We start from the raw sequence: 17,815 nt of genomic DNA, 5'->3' as shown, positions 1-17,815 counted from the left end.
TTTGTTTTCATTATGAGGCTGTTATAAGAAACAAGGTATATAAAAGTGTTTGAGAGCTTTTCTAAATATAAAGCTTTATTACTGTGGGCCTATCATGTACTAATAACTGCTCGGCCCTTCCTAGGCTACAAAAAGACAGAAAGAATAGAGCATTGGTTTCTGTCCTTCAGGCTCTTACAAGCAAGTGTCCAAAAAAAGATATTTAATGAGAAAAATTATGCAATACAATGAGGTGAAACTGAGAACATTAACAAATTCATACACTTTTGATCTCAGGGCAATGTTCAGCTAGGGTTATCTTTTTCTTGTATATAAAATCTATCAGGAAGGTACATTAATAGTTATCAGAAAATCACAAATCCCTGTAGCCTTTGAAAATGACTTTCTCATGACATACTGCTTATATGCATCTGTAGTTCCTGTGCAAAGGCTTTTCTAACCTAGTTACATAAAAATCTAGAAGTGATCTTTCTCACTTTGATATCTGACTGTCAGTTCCCGGGACTCACTGTGCTGGAACACTATCTCAAACCATCAACAACTAAATTTCCAGGTTTTTAGCATTTATCATTCCTGACATCTCTTGGGGCTATCGCCTCTACTTGCTTTCAGTTCTGTGTATGAAACTACCCAAGCGTTCATTTACTAGCAGCTAAACCAGAGATAGTGAAATTCAGTAGCTACCACCAGATCAGCATCCATCTGTGTTGAGGTTTTGCCCCAGGGTCCTGCATTGATTATTAGATGGGATAAATCCCAAAATATTGTGTTCTCTAAAGAGAACCAGAACGTGGCTTTTAACCTAGAGTAGATACATTCATTTTTGGAAAGAAGACAATTCTTAGTTTTATTGTTTTTTCTTTTTTTTCTTTTAAAGTGTGCAGCTTTCTGAAGGATTAAGAATAAACTCATTTGCTTCTATAATTTAAATATGCTTGCTTTAGGTTGCTTGGAAAATTTTCCTTAAGTTTTTGTACGATATTTGCCCATTCCATTTACATAGGATTCTTAAAATCATAAAACTTAGAGATCATCTAGTCCACTGCCTCTTATTTTTACAAAAGAAACTAAAATTATAGGGAAGTAACTTACCCAAGACTACCCTGCCTGTTAGTAGAAACTATTTTCTAACGTCTAGTGAATATTGTTTTCACTGCAAAATGCTGCCTTCCTGAGAACAGGGATTGTTTTTTCTGATTTTACACTGTTTTTTTCTGATTTTTACACTTTTTCTGATATTACACTGATATTTTCAAAATCATTACCTCTTTTACCTATAGTATTCACTCTCTATTGTACCAATAAAGAAAATACGGATATTTTTGGTGTGTATATTCAAGGTGTGGCTGAAAGGATGGTGAAAGAAAATTGCAAAGGTAGGGAAAATAGACGAAAATTTTACATATAATTTTAATTAAAATCTGCAGAAATCATAGAAATGAGAATTACATTTAGAAAACATTGATAGAAACTAATTTATTAGAAATCTTCAATAATAATTGATGATTATTGAATAGTGCTGTGTTATAAACTTTAATTATCTCATTTTAATCTCAAGATCATTCTGTGAGTTAGGTTTTATTTTTACCATCCCTTTTTGCAGAAGTGAAAAATGAAGTGCTACATGACTTTATAGTATAAAAAGTATGTGACATTTTAATACTATGAATATTAAAATATTTATTACAATGTATTTACATGTTAAACGATTTAAAACGCATAACACATGTATACCATATATATGCAGTTATCACATATTTCTATTACTATAACTCTTTGTGTTCATGTTGTCCCTCTTTTTCTATATTCTAAGCTTCTTGAGGGAAATAACTGGGTGTCTCAGAAGGTACCTAACTAAGAACCAGGCACATAATTAGCCTGAAATAAATACTAAAATAATGAATAATTAAATGCAGTGACTAGCCAGCATTTGTTGTAACTGGGGTAAATGGTAAACAAAAATAAACAAACAGATTAAAAAAAAAAAGAACAGAAAAAAACACACACACAAAAAGTGTTGAGAGGTAACTGGTAAGTTTTCTTTCTTACAGAACTATTGGTTTCCCTAAGAATTTTCAGCCTCAGGACAATGGATAATTTTCTTCTTAGCCTATAAACCATATTCAGTAGGTTCAGAAATATTGATTTACAGATTTTACATCCCCCCAAATATGATTCATAATAGTTTTGTGTTTCTCTTACTACTTGTGTTTTACCTCACTCAGAAATTGAGATCAATCTGATTAGCTTTAATCTAAAGTAACTGTTATCTAACTACCTCAGAGACCAATGACTTAAAGCAGAACAGAAATTATAGAATTAATGAAATTATGAGTAAATGTTTTCAATAAATGACTGTATCTCATGTACTTTTACAATTACAGTCTGTCAAAAACTTGGCCTTCTTATTACACTGATAATCTGTCATCATACCTAGAAGAGACCATTTTTCAAACTTTCTTATTGAAATGATAAATTAGCAAATAATATTCTTCATCTAGTTTTATAAGAGCATAGATAACAGCGCTTAGCTAATGTAGGGCCTAAGTATTTTAAAGCATGTCTGTCTTATAATAGATAGAACATGTAGTACCGAAAATAAGACCTAGCCGGACCATCAGCTCTAATGTGTCTTTTGGAGCAAAAATTAATATAAGACCCGATCTTATTTTAATATAAGACCGGGTATAATATAATATAAATAATATAATATAACGTAACATAACAATATAATACCGAGTCTTATATAAGACCGGGTCTTATATTAATTTTTGCTCCAAAAGACGCATTAGAGCTGATGGTCTGACTTGGTCTTATTTTTGGGGAAACAGGGTACTGATTTACTCCATAAATCTTAACAGTTATAAGTTAGGGCAAAGCAATGGAGTGAGAAGTGTTATTCATTCATTCTCTCAAAATGAAGGATGTCATCTCTTATTTATATTGTTGTCTTTTACCTCAATAAAAACAAAACAAAACAAACAAAAAACATTCGATTTAACTTGTGTTAGTACAACAGAATGTAAGCAGAACTGATCACTTCCAAAGACTTGAATTTGAGTTATTATGGTGTTTTTTTTTTAGCTAGAGTTGAAAATTAATTTTATAGATCTTTTACTCAGGCATATCTGACACATTTCAATACTATATTCTGCTAATGGAGTTGTCAACATTTCAAGAGAAATTGAGAACTCATGAAGTAGTGAGTTTTTCTTTACTAGAGTTAATCAAACAAATGTTCTCCTAATATTCATCTCTGCTCCCTACCAGCCCGGAGTCTATGACTAGCAGGGACATGATATGCAGAATTGTATCCCTAGGGCTTATACTAAAGAAATCACTGCTAATCACCATATTACTACATCGTTCCTATTTTAAGATAGAACCATGGAAACTTCCATTTCATTACCGCTGGATTTACTTCCTGTTTTGCTGATACTGCTAGTTAAAAAAGAGCCTCAGGCATTAATAGCAACTCAAAAAGTTATCTTTATCATTTCAGTTATTAAAAATTACTATGTTAAAATAAAGATGCTACATAAATAATATGATATGTATTGTTTACAAAACAATATTTACTTTCATAAAACATAATTCTTAATACAAAAATGCAAAATTGTATGTTTTAATTTCCTTAAAACATCTCTCTGAAAAAAAAAGAGAGCATTTAGATTAAATTCATTGAAATAAAGCACACTTCATTAAAATTATACCCAGTTATTCTTGAAAGACAAAGCACCACAGATCACCCTGTGTCAGATTCTGTGAGTTAATTAGCCAAACATTTAACAGAAATATGAGGCTAGCAAATAAAAATTTAATGAGTTAATGACATAACCTTCCAGCTACATTAAAAAATTCCATCTTGTATAAAAGAAATGTGATTTACTAGGAAATACATACATGAAAACAAGTTCTTCAAACTGCATTCCTTTTGAAGAGAGAAAAAATATATGCTGAGTTTATTAAAAAGATAAAATAATAAAATTCTTCTAAAGGTACAGATGCCTATAATCCAATAGACCTACACTGGCCTCTATCTGTCAACTCTAGTCATACCTCAAAGTTCTGATTTAAACTGAAAATAAGCATTAGTGATACATAAGTAAATGTACCGTGATACGTAAGTAAATGTCTTCTACCGTGTTTCCCCGAAAATAAGACCTAGCCGGACAATCAGGTCTAATGCGTCTTTTGGAACAAAAATCAATATAAGACCCGGTCTTATTTTACTATAAAACTGGGCATATAAAATAAAATAATATAATATAATGTAATGTAATACCCGGTCTTATATTAATTTTGCTCCAAAAGATGCATTAGAGCTGATTGTCCGGCTAGGTCTTATTTTTGGGGAAACAGTGTAGGTATTTTCTGTCACATCATATCATGGTGCTTTGGCTGCCAAACAGATTATATCATGTAGCAGGTAAAAGAACAAGGTACTTCAGAAGCAAAAATGCAACAGAACTAAACAAAATTGTTGCATATACAGTGACAATACTTGTTCTTAGCCGAGTTACCTAAAAGGTTGCATTTTTCTGTTTACATAATACAAATATATTGCCTCTTGTAACTTTTTGTTTTCTTTCACTATGTAATGCTGTAATAATCCATGCTATATCATTTCTGTTCATGCTTTATTCTGTTATATACAAATAATAGTACTTCCTTTTTAAATTATTTTTTATTATTAGTTTCAGATGTACAAAACAGTGATTAAACGTTTACACACCTCACAAAGTGATAACCCCAACAAGTCTACTACCCGTCTAACACCACACATAGCTATAACAACAGTATTTCTATTTGATATAGATTTATATCAAAGTCTTCATTATGGATTTATGTTCCTGACTCTATAGACTATGTCCGATAAATATCCAATTATCACTAATTTGAATATTTTAATACTGGAATTCTAAAAGCATTCCAATTGCAAAAAACATATCCTACCTTAACTATTAAAATTAAGTTGAATTTTGGATTCTGACATATCCAAATAAATATATGCACAACTTAATCAATACTGTCTCAGAGTTAATGTTCTAGAATTTCATTAATTGAATAGAATCACCACATACAGAAAATATTATTTAAAAATTTTCCTAGTCCTGAGGCTGGCCCAGTAGCTCAGGTGGTTGGAGCGCCGAGCTCCTAATGCCGAGGTCCTTGGTTCGATTACCACATGGGCCAGTGAGCTTCGCCCTCTACAGCTAAGACTGTGAACAACAGCTCTCCCTGGAGCTGGGCTGCAGTGAGCAGCCAGAGGTCAACGTTAGCTGCCATGGGATGCCGCAAGGCTGCTGTGTGCTGCTATGGGCTACCATGTGCTGCCATGAGCAGCTGGTGGCCAGCGTGAGTGGCCAGCGGCCAGTGTGAGCGACCAGCGACGGGCGACTGACTGCCTCAGCCAGGGGGAGTGCAAAGCTCATAATACCAGCATGGACCAGGGAGCTATGTCCTACACAACTAGACTGAGAAACAACGGCTTGAACAGGAGTGGGGGTGGGGAGGCGGAAGGAGGGGGGAAAAAAAGATTTTCCAAGTCCTCAATTAAGTAATGAACTAATCATATGTGCTATACTTGCTAACCAAAATAAAAATACTCTAGAATATAAAAGAATGTTATGCGTAAATATATATGTTCATCTTAGGTAAAACATGTACAAAAGCACAAGTTATTACCCTGGAGTATTAGAATTTAAATTGGGGAAGTATGGGCTTCAAGAATCATTCCTAAGGCACAACCTGCGAATAATCCTGGGTACTGAAACCTGGGAATTTTCCAAGTTTCTTAGTTGTTTTGCTTTAGATCCAGCCAGAAAATGGCTTAAGCTACCAGTATAACTCAACTGGGGGAAAAAAAATGAATGTACTAGGTCTGGGGAGATCCAGGCAAGTTTCAAATAATGATGATAATGCCTTAATTTAAATATGATGCTAGAGTATCATACATAAGTATGCTTCTATAATGCCCTTCATGCACAACTAAGTAAATAGAAGACATATGTTAAGTAAATAAGTAAACAAATAAGTAAATAAATAGCTAGATGGGGGCATCACTCTATCAACACACTATAGCAGCTATGAGATAAGTTTCTGCAGGAAATGGCTTTCTTCTGACAATTCCAAAAATATTTTTGGGGCTCAGATTTCTGATTTCAGCCCTCTGCATTTATTGATCTCTATAATCTCCCCCAAGTGACCAATTAATCCACATTCACTTTAAATCCATGCACTTAGATTTTCTCAGACAGCAATTCTGGAAAAATCTATTAGTAACAGCTACTTCTGTGGAAACTAAAGCCTCAGTGAGTTAGTATCTCTTTACTAGGATAGTCCATAAACTTTTAAAAGTGTCATTCAGTGTTTCTACCTGAAATGGTGTGCAACTCTGAAATCAGTAGGTAATTGTTTCAAGCCTGCTTTGCACTTTTCTAAGATTCTAATCTCACTATGACTGCTGTAAGATTTTTGTTTCAACAATTTATTATTTAATTTAGTTTGAATACTCCAGACCATTGTTTCCAAAAGAATTCTTCCAACAAGCCTAAAAAAGTTATCTTTAAGAGAGGCTAGTCTCTCAAGACAATTTGCTGAACAAAAGACCAATGAGGATCAACAAATAAACCAGGTTGACGAAGATAAAGTAGTTGCCAGTGAAAATTTATTATGAGTTCTCTGACTGGTGTGAAGATTGGTATATAAACAGATGAGTTACAATATAATCAATGCTTACTATGACAGACGTATAAATGTAATTCTTTGGAGAATCTTTGTATAAAGGTAAGGATATGCCTCACAGTAGATATGGCATTTAACGTGGGACTTGAAAGCAGAGTTTGCCAAGTGAAGAGAGGGGAAGTGACTTTGCATCCAGCATGGGCAAGTGGGAATTTATACTGATGGAACAGGATAGTGGGTCAAGTGGATGGGAAATTGCAAAGAGGAAACCTAAAGGATAAAAAGGAATTGGCTAACCCGACCTAACAGGATTTTTGCTGAACATAAGCCAGGGTAACCAGACAACACCTGAGGGGGTCGTGGAGGATGAGAAATCTGATTAGATAGGGGGTGATTGGATATAAGAGGGTGGGGATTCTGACTTAGCAGGGTTATTGCAAAAACTGAATTTTACAAGGAACTACACAGATGGGCCTAGAAGGTTCCAGAGCCTGAATAAAGTTTGATCAAGAAAATAATCTTTGTCAAAACAGTGAGAACTATAACAGTGTTTTTTTAATTTGACAACTATAATATGTTTGACATATGAAAGATGTTGTATGTTGTAGCCAAGAACAAAAGGATACTACAAAGGAACTCTACCTGTAATGAAACAGATTATAATTTTGTGATGCATAAGTTAGTTTTGTATGACCCCAGAGTCTTAAAACTATTAAATATAAAAAATGAGGAGCTAGAGGAAGTCAAAGAGTGGACAAAAGTGTGACTATCTGAAATTCACTGAGGGAACAATAATTTGTGCTCAGATGGCCCCAAGCCAATATCCTTTTCCATCAGAAACTGCCTGCTGGAATGGATTCTGGTTGTAACTGCCACTCTACAAAGGAGGTAACACCGATGACCAGTTTCAGGAGATGGTGTTCTAGTTCTTGCTATCAGGGAGACCTAGGTGTAAATTCTAAACTGTAGCATTTCATAATGTTGTAACGCTACCAAGTTATTTAAACTCTGGTTGTTACTTTCATAATATGTAAGCAGGGCTACTAATGCACACTTCATAGAGTTTTATGAAGATTAAATGTGATAATGTAGATAGAGGTCTCAGTACAGTATCAGAAACCAGTTAACATTTAATAAATATTAGCTAATATATATATTTTAAAGTTCTTAGTATGGCATCAGCCTCATGTAGTAAATATTTAAAAATAGTAACTTACTCTTATAGTACAATAATTTATACAAAGGAAGGGATTATATGTCGTGACAAGGATGTGTTGCCTTAAAGCAAAATTCTTGATAAGAAGGCCAAGGGAGAAACCAATGACAACAGGAACAGAAACTTTCTACATATTAATTAATGGCAGGCTTCAAATCGGGCCCGAGGAATGCCAGAGAATAATGAGTGAGTATCACTCAGCAGCATTAACATCAAATGCCTAGATTCCTACTATTTTAGTGTATCCCCTGTCCAAAATATTATGGAATAATTGAGTGTGTATGGTTGGCAGGTGCTTTATAAGAATATATTCTAGAATTTAATTGATTCTTGAGTTTCAGGAGTGGGATTAAAGCACAACACAGACAAATGGAACAATCACGTACATAAAGGTATGACCTCAAAAAATTGTGTAGCTTTTCTTGTGTTTCAGGACATGCTGTTCATGCCGTTGAAGAAAGTAAACAAAGCTAAACTGCTATTCCTTTTAAAATGCCTCACTCTTGGGACACCTCAGTTTCTATAATAACTACAGATAAGGCTATTGCTGCCTAGAGAAGGGTTACCAAAACACACATATTGGAATCAAGCTGTACTGGAGTCTCAAATTTCCCCCAAAACAGCCTTCAGCATCTGTCAGATGAATGTCAAATGCTCTCTTGACAGTATCTAGAATGCCTGTGAAAAGTACTTCTGGTCCCTAGTGCAATTTCTTTGAGAAGCTCCTGAATAAGTTAAGATATCTGAGCTTCAGTAAAATACTTATGACCCACTATTTACTGGCCAGATATGTGGTTGTATTTCAGATTCTGCTATGGGGTTTGCAGGACCACTGGAGACATGTTCTTTGAACAACTAAGGGAGATGCCAAAGCCACAATATAAGCAGTCTACTCAACTGATATTAGATAGGTACTCAACTTATAGTAGTCATTCAACTACTAGTAGTTGAGTAGTTGAATAGTACTAATTACTCAATTTATGGTAGGTAATAAAAATCTCTAACTTCTAGGAAAAATTAAAAATAAAAATTGGGTAATCTACTCTGTTATGTGAGGAAATAAGTGGTGGGGAATAGCAAGGCTGTGGACCAAGTGTCAAGGTTTAGTATGAGAAAAAGACAAAAAAGGCAGTGAGAGTTACATCATCAGAATTAAAGTAAAGACTAAATATCCCAACCTGGAGTACACATGGAAAGATGCACAGAAATTACACATTTGTATTGTGAATTTATTGGAGATTTAAACTTATAATTAAAGTTGTAAATGCTGTGCATTTCCCATGACAGACAAAGAAGAAATGAGTGGTATTGGTAGACTGAGTTGTTGAAGGGCTTTTTATCTTGAGGAGGCCAATCACCTTCCTTTAATGTTTTGAAAACATATTCTTTTTTTTTTTTTTTAGTGTACATGATACATTTATTACCAACAACCTTCTCAACTCCAAAATTGGGCACAGGGATTAAAAATAAAAATTTATTGCACTACTTAGTAAAGCATTACTAGTAACTTCATAAAAAATGTACAAACGTTGTCAAAAATTCATCAAGCCTTCAAATGATTTGGTTACAGATATTTATAACACATACACTTAAAACTATATGTTAACTGATATAATGGAATATGATTTGAGGAGATTACTCAGAAAATGATTCCAAAAAATACCTCTGTAAACTTTCATAATCTGAAACAAACAGCAAAATGAGGCGACCCAATGTACCAACGGGGAAAATAGCTTCCTAATGAAAGATACCTGTGGAAAATATTCTCATAAATGAGTTGCAGATCTCATTCAAAATATTTAGGAGGCCCAAATTTAAGAATTTTAACAAATCACATCCGAGAGAGTGTATAAAATCTAATTATGCTTTCACATTTTCCAGATTTTGCTCAAAAAAATTCAGGACAGAAAATCCTAATGAGATCTCCATACCTGGAAGGAAGCCTTGACTATTTCAAATTTTGTTGTATTTGTGGGGTGGCATGGGGGTGGCTAAAAAAAAACAAGTAAAAAATGATTAATTGAAAACATATTCTGATTCTCTGCTTTATATCTTAATGCTTGTGGTAGTTATGATGTCCTTTGCCAATCATAAGTTTTAAATTTGATTAGTTCAAATTTTAATCCTTGTCCTTTTGAGTTTTAACTTTGCCTTGTTCCTCGCCATTTATTTTGGTCTTTAATTATGACAAGCAGTAAATAAATTATAATTTTTTTCATATAGGTCCTGAATATTTGAATAAAGTTCAAGAATTTTCTAGTTTATTACTATTGGAAAGTCTCTATCTCTGCTACCATAATGTTTTCTTTCATTAGATATAAGAAAGCTGTTGATCACTACATACCAACCCAACATATTATTTTGGTTTTATTTGCTCTTTTCAGCTTTTTATTGTTGTTGAGTGCTTGGTTCACATATTTTTAGTCTCTTCTTCTATAATGAATGAGTATGTTGTAAGATAGAAGTTTCTCTTGAACCCTGTAGAGGCGTTCCTCTGTAGGTGTTGATTAGCTGCATTTTCACTCTAAATATTTTGTAACTTCAGCTTTGCTTTTCTCTTTATTCCAGGAGTATTTTAAAAGGTTTTTAAAAACTTTTTAAAATAAATTGGTTTAATATCTTTATAATTATTCTGTTTATCAATAACATTTAATTGGAGAGTATGCTTTTCATGAATTCTAATTTGGGGAGTATTTTTAGTTAACTTAGGACAATTACCACAAAAACAAAGAAATGATGGTGGGGACAATACTTTGGTTCAATTTTCTAGGTGACTAATTTGTTCATTTGGCATTTTTATTCCCTTATCCAGCTCTTACACTAGTTTTTTATTTGTTTTATTTTAGCAATTGTAGTTTTAATTCACAATAACTTTTTAATGTTCTCTGACTGTGTATTTTTATAGTAGACTTCTTATTTTACAAATGTGACTTTAACTGCCTGAATGTAGAAATTTTTCTATTCTATTTCCTCCTTTTACACTTTTTAAATCTAACTGGTTTCTCTACTAATTTTGGAGTACTTCTTGCTGTTGAATTAGTGAGTCTCTCATTGAGAAAGGAATGAGAAAACAAGTATAATTGGTGAAGGAAAACAAAACATAAAAAGAAAAATAATAAACATTTATTTATGGTGTAAAGACAGAAATGACCATGTTTGTATAAAACACTTTCTCTGAGCAAAAACAGAATTGTAGTAATTATTAGCTCAACATTCCAAAGTCAAGATGCTTTCTTTTCTATAATTACTATCATAGATTAAACATATGAGGATTCTATTTGTAATACTGGCTGTTTTAGATCTTCGAGCAATTTGATAGTTCTTTATGGATGAGGTGGGGGAGGTTTAGATTTGTTTACAATCATATTTGGTACATGTGAAAATATTAAGTCCTTTATACTCACACTGCTATGTTGTTTGAAGCTGGCATCAGAGATCAAAGGATCAGGACATTCTGAAACCAATGCCAAGATTCTCCATTAAATCACACAAACAAACAAACAAACAAACACACAAACAAACACACAAACAAACAAAAGCCAGAAGGGTTGCATGCATTTGCTATAACCTCTGTATTGGTGATTTCCTATAAGCAACTTTAGTTCTGTCATGCCATTTTGAGTGGATGAAATATCTGCTATGGGATAATTTGGTGGATTTCAATGTAGAGGACATGAGTCTCTGATCCAAAGAGAAAAGGAAAGCTTCTGATCCAGAAGCCAAAAGGTGAAAGAGTAATGATATTTCTACTGGGTGAGAAGAAAAATTAAGATGCATAAATAGATATTTAGATCCTTAGGAAAATAAACCTTGTCTGATTAAAGAAAAAAAAAAAAGCAGTAATAAAAGACCATGACTACTAAAGCAGAAACTATCCATGCATTTATGACAATACTCCAATGGGAAACCGTAATACTGAGCTGTTGGTGATCAACCTAAACATACATGCCTTGATTGTAAAACCTAGCCACATTCCTTTCCATTTATGCACAGAAGAAATGTGCTGTGTAAGAATACTACTGTGTTTCCCCGAAAATAAGACCTAGCTAGACAATCAGCTCTAATGCGTCTTTTAGAGCAAAAATTAATATAAGACCGGGTCTCATATAATATAATATAATATAATATAATATAATATAATATAATATAATACCGGGTCTTACATTAATTTTTGCTCCAAAAGACGCATTAGAGCTCATTGTCTGCCTAGATCTTATTTTTGGGGGAAAACGGTATATGAGCTTAATTGGTGCAATGGTTAATAGGGTAAAACTAAAAATGGCTTCATCAGCAATAGAAAGGATATGAAACCCATAAGCCTCTATTTCATCTCTAAAAGGTTGAATAATTGTGTCTTATTTGGTAACATGTTTTTAGGTTTTAAAATATAACTTTTAAAATCAGTATAAATAATTAAAAACAGTTTTTAAAAAGCCAGTACTTTAATAACAACATTAGACTTTGCGCTAGGAGCTGAGGAGATAGAGGTGAATAAGACCAGATCCTTGAATTCTGATATGACCACAGTGTTATATCTTTCATGGCTCTTATATTCTGAGTATTTCATATTTTATATCTGAGTATTTTTTTTACATCTTCTACTAGGCTGTAAACTCATCTAGCTAGAGATCATATTGTTATTATTGTAACTATACTGTTTTTACCTTATATGGAATCTTGTATATAGTAGATACTTTGTAAATATTTATAAGTGGGTAAATCATTGAAAATTAATGAATAATATTTTTAATATAATAGTTCTGTATGATATATACTGGAGATTGTATTTTATCTACACTTGATCTTAGCCAAAAGGCCAAGAAGCGATTGAGATTGTATTTTATCTAATACAACCTCGAATGTTTTATCCAAAGGAGATGATTATGGTGAATTTTAAATAAATCACAGATAAATATGCATTTATTATCAAATTCATGCAAGAAACTGTTAAAGAGTTACATAGGATTAGATAATCCAAGACATAACCACTACCCCTGAGGCACTGGGAATGAAGAGAGCAAGTACTTGGAAATCTAAATCAATGAATCGATAGTTGTGAAACAGAATGTATTTGTTACATTCTGCATATTGTAGCTCAGCTATGGGGAAATAATTCAGTGACAGGGCCTGGTATTTGAGGAATCAAGCTGGCGGACTTAACTGTAAAAGTGAGGATTCTAGGATTATTGCTCAGGAACGTGAAGCATTATGGTGAAATGTGGGGTCATTATCCTGGGACATCTGGTCTCAATCAACGTTAGCTTTCAGGAACCTGTAAAGGAATGGCAATGATTAGAATTAGGCACAGTACTCCAGATTCAGCCAAATGAACTGAGAAAGAAAGGAAAAATCCACTATTCATTTATTCTCTTAATTACTGAATAGGCATATATTGAATATCTAGTTCAGTATATGCCAAGTACTGTGCGACATGGTGAATTTTCAAACATGCTCCTTTGCATTCATGGAAGGCACAGTCTAGTTATTAAAAAAATTAGAAATAGATGAATTGAAAGGACTGCAATGGCATAATATCTAGGTAATGGTGATACTGGAAAGAAATTTTGAGCTGCCCCCAGAAATAGCCAAGTCATTACTATTGTGACTGTACTGCCATCTGTATAAAATTTAAGTTTAGGAGTTTAAGTTGAAAATTGATAGAAATTTATGCATGTTCTTAAAAAATGAAAAGCATCATTATTCTATATGAAGGGATGTAATTCTTTGATTAAAATAATGTTGTATAATTAAATAAAAATGCTATTTTAATGTATCAAATTTGCCACATGACAAGAAAATGGTACTTATGATTAATGCAACTAATATTAGATGGGTCCTTATTGTAATAATTAGGATGTGTCTTTTTAATTTTGACATGACAAACTGCCTTACAGTAATAGTACCCAGGAAAGAGTATTTGAAGACATCATTGATGTATTTTTTATTAATAATATCAGGGAATGTTACATGGTATAACTATATTTCATATTATAAAAGTGTGCACACAATAAAATGTTTTGAAACTTAAATTGCATACTTTTTATTCAATTATATCCTGCTAGATACTCAGAAGTAGAGGTCTCAAGAAACTTTTCACCCCATCCCAGCCCCTTTATACATATTCAGCACACACGTACCAGTTGTCTCACAAATGCCCCCAAACACATTTTCAGTGTCTATAGCTACCTTAGAAATTTCTCATTTTCCCCATTTTCTCTTTCTGTTACTGCTAATTGATTCTGTTGATTCCATTGCCCATGTTTAGCTCTAGTCCTCGGCGCCTAGACTTTATCTAGCTATTATTAATTTACTATTGTCTGTACCAGCTTTAAATGTCTGCAATACTCAAAGAAAAGATCTCTGGATCTCCCATTCATCTCCATGCAACTTCATGTGAAAGTGCTCTTGCTACTTCTCAGCCCCAGGTCTGTTCCTAATGTTTCTTCAAAAAAGTAAAAGGATTAAACAGAACCTTTTACTTTTTTAAATATTACATTTTTTCTCAGAAAATACATAAAAATGTGTAATACAATTTTTTTTTGGTAATTTATCATTCTTAATTGCCCTATAGCCATCACTTGTCCTATACCTATCCCTTATGGATTACAAACCTATAGAAGCTATAATCTAGCAAGGGGTTGTTACAAAGAGCAGCGTTTTAGAAGCAGTCTTTTAGATATCTGTACAAATACCATATAAAAAGTTATTCTCAGAATCTTAAGATCATCTACTCTCTAACTGAAAAGATAAAATAAAATAAAGAATTTAAAATATAAAAGCAAATAAAGAATTTAAAATATAAAATTTAAAACAATATTAGGTGACTTTATGGAAAATAATAGATGTTTCCACTGAAAGAAGAATAAAGGGAAGATACTTAAAAACACTATTAGCTTTACTCATAATTTTTTACAATGAAATGAACTAGTTTTACAAAAATGTGTTTTTCAGATAATTGAAATATATCCATTTAAGAGTCAAAGCTGCATTTCTTTAATAATCTTTGATGAAATCTGTATACAAATATGATAAACTTCACTGGTGCTTAAAATAATTAGCATCATTGTGAGCCTCAATTATTATACTGAGACTTAATATAAAGATTCCTTATTTGGCATTAAGAAAAGTATATAACAATGTTTTTCTTAGCAATGTCCTCAAATTGCTAAGATTCTGTGTTTTTACCATCATCTCTCGTGTCCTTTACTATCAGCCTGCCATCTTTTCATTTTCCTATCATCACTTTGATTTTAAGCTTTCACATATATTTTAGTGTGACATGGATTTTAAGTGGCTTTGGGGCAATCTCCTACATTTTTCTGGGGTTTTAGATAGGTGAGTCAGCCAGAAAGGAGTTTCCTGATAAATGAAGTGTCACTGAAGTTAATTGTTATCAAGCCCCATCTGGTTGACCTTACTGAATGCTATGAGATATGAACAAAATAAAAGCATGAAATACTTTGCTTGTAGCATTGATTATATTTAAAAGGTAATTCCATAAATATAATCAAAATGTATAATTATATTGCACAATTATAAAGGTGCAATACAATCTAACATTAAAATTGAAATACTGAAATCTTTGGTTTCACATGTTGACATTATTTTAGCATCATTATTTCAAATCAGATATAGTTCTATTTTATTCATTTTTGTTATTCTGAAAAAAATGAACCATAAACCAGCCCTAGGCTCCTTTACTCTGCTGATTAATAGGGATTTCTCATATTTCCTATCAGTAAATCTCTTTGGCCTGATTCAATGCTGCATTATCCTTCATTAGGGTGTCGGATTTCATGCTATCGGAGAATACTGTGGTATGAAGAGACCTCAGAAATCATCTGCCCATTTCTTTTATTTTAGGGGTTTAAAAAGGGATTTCAGAAATATGCTGCCTTTTGAAAAATCTCTCGTTCTGATTAAAGTTTATCCCTTTTTGGTACACTTAAATATGTTTCTTGTGTCTTTTTACATAAACAATCTCACTATTGTATAAGGCCAGTTAACTGGTGTTATACTTCAATCCGACATTACCATAATGGGGAAAGGAACAAAATGACATTTTTTTGTTTAAAAGTTCACATGTAATAATGTTCATAAATTACATCTGTAAGTTAGTTTTATCCTAAATGAGTTCTCAACTATGACCCAATAATACCTATTTTGTCTTATTTCTCCTTTGTTCATGTTTTTATTCTGTTATTTGGGTGGGATGGGAGAGGGAGACCTCTGGGGAAAGTCATTTTAGAGGTATTTGAAAAAATAAAGATACATTTTAGTACTTTTTTATTTTTCTGATCAGAAAAGTAATGCAAATTGTGGGAAATAAAAAAAAGTCATACCAATAATAACAATGACCCATTATATCACCATCCAGAGACTGAATATCTAAAGACATTTCTATTTTGTCTTTCCCTGTACTTTTTTTTTGTTTTTCTTTAATATGCATTTATACATCTATATTGAATTTGCAGGTCTGGCTACTCCCTTGAAAGATACTTTACCAGATTTATTTATTTATTTATTTTTCAAGTTTAGATGTAATATACCAAAGACAGGCCTGCAGAGTCATTGTCAACAATTTCTTCTTCTGTGTCTGCCATTAAGTCTTAGCTCAACTCAGCAGGAAGAGGAATATGATTTAGAAGAAGTAGAAAAAAAGCTCACCCTATTTTAATCCTGAAACAAATTGTAGAAAGAAGAAATGGTTTGCTGAAAAATGCAGCAACAGCAGGAATTTCTCCCCCAACTACCTCTTAAACCACTGGCAGGAGGTGACTTTGCAGGGTATTTCATATCTAACCTAGAGCAACGTGTGATCAAGGAGAGAGGAGCTGTGAAATGTATCTATCTCAGGCTGATTTTACTTCCTGTGTGAATTGGAAGTAATTCAATTCATTACTCACCATGAAAGCCAGAAAACTCACCATGGCATTGTCATGATGTGGTGAGGTGATATCATATCTGTCAGGTAGCAGTGGCTGGCAGCTCAAGAGTGCTGAGGAGAAGGTGAATCCTCAATAAGAAAATGGCTGACAGGTCTTCAGTACCTTAACCAAAAAAATAGAATGCAATTTCACTTGCAGGATGTGTCCTGAGCAAGTAGAAAAGAGTTATTGCCCTGGAGACCAGCAGGTGCCTTTACACACCCAATCATCAACACAAAGTCCCTTTATTCTCAGATTTACAAAGACACAAAAACCTCACCCCCATCATTTATATAGGATTATAGTGATTTTAAGGGTGAGGAGATAATTTGAGAAATTGAAAAGTTTTGTCCCAAAATAAGCAAACACTAAACAATACTTTAAATAATCAGATTGGTCTTAACAGAAGCATTTGGGTAGTCACTCCTCTTCTCCTCTGCCACACACACACACAGCTCAAAGGTTGGGATTTAAGGAGAAATATTCACACATTAAATATAGCAAAAATAAAGTAGTTACTTTTTCTCTGTACAGCTGCACTACAGAATGAGTTAAAATTCACAAATTTGTTTCATATATATTTGCTTTCCTTAAATTTCTGTGGATAAAGTGTGCTTTAGGCTGCCATACCTTAAATTTTAAAAAATATTTCATTAGTGATAGGAACAGGGATTTAATTCCAATGTCAACCAATTTGCCATTTGACTTTCTAGAATTGAACTGTTCCTAAAAGCCATCAGGCAAAAGCATGCCATTGTACAAAATGTAATAGAAAGACTATGAGGATAGATCACCCCACTTTTTACTGATGTGAGGAATACAATAAAAGAAATAGTCTTATTTGGTGAAATGTTTAGAGCAAATAGTGTTTTTGTACAAATCTTTTATACAAAACTTAGTGAAACCATTATATTTATTAATTTTTAGTTACAACCTAAATCCTTTTGTCAGATGTACAGAGCAGTTATAATACAGAAGATATGCA

General features: G+C 32.9%; 1 long non-coding RNA gene across 11 annotated transcripts in view; it reads right to left on the bottom strand.

Moving 5' to 3' along the window:
* LOC109449577 (uncharacterized) overlaps window positions 1–17,815 on the bottom strand; it is a 490,477-nt gene that overhangs the window by 402,867 nt on the left and 69,795 nt on the right. For 8 of the 11 annotated variants that reach the window (XR_016019526.1, XR_016019524.1, XR_016019527.1 and 5 more), the window contains exons 2-4: window positions 16,831–16,953; window positions 13,065–13,175; window positions 11,308–11,357 (exon numbers count right to left, since the gene is read on the bottom strand). This is a non-coding gene — a long non-coding RNA (uncharacterized LOC109449577). The remainder of the gene's footprint in view (window positions 1–11,307; window positions 11,358–13,064; window positions 13,176–16,830; window positions 16,954–17,815) is intronic. The other 3 variants (XR_016019531.1, XR_016019532.1, XR_016019528.1) reach the window with 2 other exon arrangements.

The sequence above is a fragment of the Rhinolophus sinicus genome, chromosome 17, assembly GCF_057876585.1.
Source record: "Rhinolophus sinicus isolate RSI-liver-muscle chromosome 17, RSI-T2T, whole genome shotgun sequence".
Taxonomy (NCBI): Eukaryota; Metazoa; Chordata; class Mammalia; order Chiroptera; family Rhinolophidae; genus Rhinolophus; species Rhinolophus sinicus.
Note: the sequence above shows the minus strand (reverse complement) of the source record. Positions and strands in the feature narration are given on the sequence as shown.